Here is a 4,129-nt window from a genome sequence, read left to right as displayed (position 1 = left end):
TGACCTCGCATTGTCGGCCCATGTTCATCTTGGAGTCAATAATGACTCCAAGATCTCTTTCTGCCTCCGTGCTCTCAAGTAGGGAGTTCCCCATTGTGTAAGTGTGCTGCTGGTTCCTACTGCCCAAGTGCAGCACCCTGCACTTGTCCGTATTGAAACACATCCTGTTCCTGTTAGCCCACCCCTGTAACCTATCCAGATCCTTCTGCAATCTCTCACTCTCACTCAAAAGACAGCATCACATCAGTGAGATGTCAAAGGTTGAAATATCACTTTGAACTTCTCCATGAAAATATTAATAAGCTTTATAATAATTTGCAGTAAACAGAACTAGGCTAGGCTCTGGGGTGGGTAGCAGGGGCCTGCCCAGAGCCTGGGCTGCTTGTGGAAGGCAGCACTGAGGTTGCAAGCGGCTGTACCGGACAGTCCACAGAGCCTAGCCATTGGTACTAGTCCTACAACCCCACTCCCATCATCCTCGCTCCTCCTCCCTACCATCTGCCCTGCCTTCCTGGTTCCTGCTGGTATACCACACGGCTTCTCTTCCCTGCTAGATGGTGTCCTGTCCCAAGCTAAATAATAACTGGTAAGCTATAACTGGTTATCAGTACACTTATTGATTAAACAATTAATCGTTTAACTGTTCACATGCCTGCTTGATAACTTTCCTCTGAGTAAAGGAAAGACTCTTTTAAAAACAGAACAGCGTACATCCTTTATACAGAAAAAGGTATAACTGGGCAGTTTTGCTTCTTCAGCGGCAGCAAGGTGTGTAATGGCAGCTGCAGCTGGACTACCAGCAGAATGACAAACAGGTCAGCAGCACGGTGGCTGCTAATCTAGCATCTGGGACTGGTGCCGTGGTTGTCCCCATTTAGTTGTGCTACTGCAGTGATTCCCAAACGATGTGCAGCATGTGAAGGAAGTGTGTCATGAGATCCCCCTTCCTGAGGAGGTAAATACTCTACTCCCCCATCTCACACCCTGCACTGGACCCTGCTATTTCAGCGGTGCATGCTACTCCTCCGCAGGCTTTTTGGTGCTGCTGCCCCTGCCTTCCCTTGACCCAAGCAGACCCTACACCAGCCCCACCCCATGCTCTGCTCTAGGCACTGATTTCCTCTGGCAGGGAAATGAAATATGTTATATATGTTTGATACACACACACCCTTTCTAAGTGTAAGACTGAAATGTGCTGCTAATTTTAATCCAGAAAATAAACATGCCCTCAGTATGAAAAGTTTGGGAACCACTGTGGTATTGTACACAGATGCCAGATAATTGCATAATTTGCTTAATGGACACATCAGTCCACATATATTGCAATTTACATATATATACCGTAACAAAACTTTGGTCCTCTGCATATTAGTTTCAGGCCTACTGTTTAGCTTGCAATTTAATTGTATTGGGTTACCTTCATCCTAATTGTAACAGCCAGCCACACAGCAACTGATTAGAAAATATATTACAGAAGAGACACTGAAGGGAAGGCAGCTGCCAAAGGGCTATCAGACGCCTCAAAAATCATGGGAGCTAGTCATCTGCAGGGTTGCTATCTTCCCTGATTTTCAAGGCTGTCAGCATCAGCTCTTGTGTTTCAAGGTATTTAATAGCAACCTCAAACCTGACCATTAGAACCTATGAAAATGATGGAAGTTAGTTTGGGGACTGTTAATACCACACCACCGATAGAGCTGTAATCTCTACTCAGTGGGCACGTCTACATGTGCCGCTATGGTGCTGTTGTTACTGCACCATCATTTAGTACTTGGAAGTACTAAAAGACAGCGCAGTAACAGCCAGTAAGGCACTGTGCACACAACTATTTTTAGGTGCTACAGGCAGTCCTCGACTTACATTTCAAGTTACAACATTTCATACTTATAACATTCATAAATTGACAACCTGTTTCAACTTTCTGACATCAGTTTCGACTTTACAACGCTTGATCTGACACCACGCCACACCAACGAACAAGTTCGCTGCATCACCCATCTCCCTGGAGAACATCTGTCCAAACTTCCTTGGACACTTTCTTTAAGAAAGCAGACAAGACTCGAGAAAAACTTGCAGCCAAGACTCCTGAGAAGACTCCAGCCAAAAACCCTTCAAGAAGTCCAACCAAGAGCCTTTCAAAAGGTTCAGCAAAGTCACCTCAAAGAAGTCCTTCCAAATCAATATGATTGCTATTTACATTATTGTAGCTATATTACTCATCTATAATTGACTAATTACAAAATTCTGGGTTATTTTTGGTGAAAATAAGGTATTGGGCCTTGGTTCAGGAACCAATCCCTCATTTATAGTATTTTTTCCTACAGGAAAATCAGTTCCAAGTTACAATGTTTCAACTTACGACACAATTGGTTCCTGAAAACCGTGTCTTAAGTCTAAGGACTGCCTGTATGTTGCTTTAGCGACGCACTACAACACGGATGTGCTTCCCCGTTATAGTGCGTCACTACAGCAACGTAGCTGTGGTATCATGGGTTTTGCCCTTGGATATTACAGCGATGTAGCATTACATGTACATGTGCACAATAAGTACAGTTTTCCTTTGATTTATGCTGTACATGCATTCCCAGAGAATGGCACATAAATCAAATTCGCATAAAGCGAACCCACTTTGCAAAGTAATAAATAGGGATAAGTTCCCATGGTGGTAAGGGAAGGAGTGAGGCTGGGACTAGAGAAGGGGCGGGGGAAGGGTGCCACTCCCAGGGCTACACAAGGCAGCAAAGCAGAGGGAACAGAGTGGCACTCACCCCAGCCTCAGCTGCAATGGCCCCAGGACCAGCCGAATGCACCGTGTTCTGCTGGGCTGCACTGTGCTCCACCTGCCCCCACTCACCTCTGCTCCTGGGCTGCGCCATGCCCTGGTGCAGGCAGCTGGTGTCAGTTGCTTCTGGTGCCGCTGCAGCTGGGGCTGGGGCTGGGGTGAGTGCTGCACCCCACACCGGCCGGAGCTCTGCTTGTCCACACTCAATGCAGCCCGTGCTGGAGTAGCCGACACCAGCTGCCTGCACCGCGGCACATCACAGCACAGCCCAGGAGCTGGGGTGAGCCCAGGCGCAGGGGGACAGGAGAAGCTTGGTGCAGCTCAGTGGCTGCAAGCAGCTGGCACCAGCCACACCTGGGGAGGTGGGGTGCATCTATGCTAATCGCATAAGAGCAAATTTACTTTGCATATAACAAATTATGGGTCTAAATATGCTCATCGCATAAGAATGAATTCACATATAAAGAACCCACATAAATTGAGGGAAACCTATACACAGCACTATCAGCGTTGCACTGTTAAAGTCCCCAAACTAACTCATTCCCCACATTTTCAGGAAAATCCTAATAGAAAATCTAAACCCAACTGAAAAGGGGAGGGAGTATTTAGTACTGGGGCTGCTAACACCATAGCACTGACAGTGTGCCAGCAACTACTTATATTAAGCGTGGATAAACATACAGGTAAGTACACAGCCTTTATTCAGTCCTGAGGCCACGCACTTAAGCAGAGGACACTTCACTAAGCAGAGGGAAACATGTGGCTGTTCCTGGCAGGCCGATTTCTGACAAGGCCCAAGGCAAGGCAAACCTTTACCCTCAAGCCTCCTGCTCCCTGGAACGGCGCCCATCGAGACAGCCTACCAGAACCGCAGCATGTCGCAGCTGGAAAGTCATCCTCCAACCCCCAAATACCAGTTTCTTTAGGAAGGAAATGTGGGATTCCCACACGCTGGAAACGCAGGCTGCGGGCACTCGACCAAGAAAGTGCCTGTTTGTGCGCAGCTTACCCAGGCACCCGCGGCCAGCGCTGGTGCTGGACAGAAGCCGTGTGTGCCAGGTACAGCGGACCCCAGCGCAGGGATGTGCAGGCAGGTGCTGGGGCACCTCGGGGTGCCTCCAGCTCCTTACAGGGGGGGCTCGCCAGGCCCCTAGGTGGGCAGACAGCACTCAAAGGAGAAGCCACTTCAGGCAGGGGAGACCCTTGCTGCAGCCTTCTTCAGCTCCCTACAGCACCGGCACCAGGCAGCCAGCTCCCGTCTCCAGGGATGAGGAGGAGCTCGTAGCGGGAGCGGCCGGCCCAGGGGCCCCGCGGCCGGAGCCCGGGTGTGTGCGCGCGGGGGGGAGA

The 4,129-nt window shown here is 49.2% G+C and overlaps 1 protein-coding gene across 3 annotated transcripts in view; it reads right to left on the bottom strand.

Moving 5' to 3' along the window:
• The window catches only part of MMS22L (MMS22 like, DNA repair protein), a 206,780-nt gene that overhangs the window by 202,566 nt on the left and 85 nt on the right, over nucleotides 1-4,129 (bottom strand). The gene's annotated exons all lie outside the window — the stretch shown is intronic.

This window comes from Gavialis gangeticus, unplaced genomic scaffold (genome assembly GCF_001723915.1).
Source record: "Gavialis gangeticus isolate Ggan-Ray unplaced genomic scaffold, GavGan_comp1, whole genome shotgun sequence".
Classification (NCBI taxonomy): domain Eukaryota; kingdom Metazoa; phylum Chordata; order Crocodylia; family Gavialidae; genus Gavialis; species Gavialis gangeticus.
The sequence above is the reverse complement of the archived record's forward strand: the minus strand, read 5'-3'. Positions and strand labels throughout refer to the sequence as shown.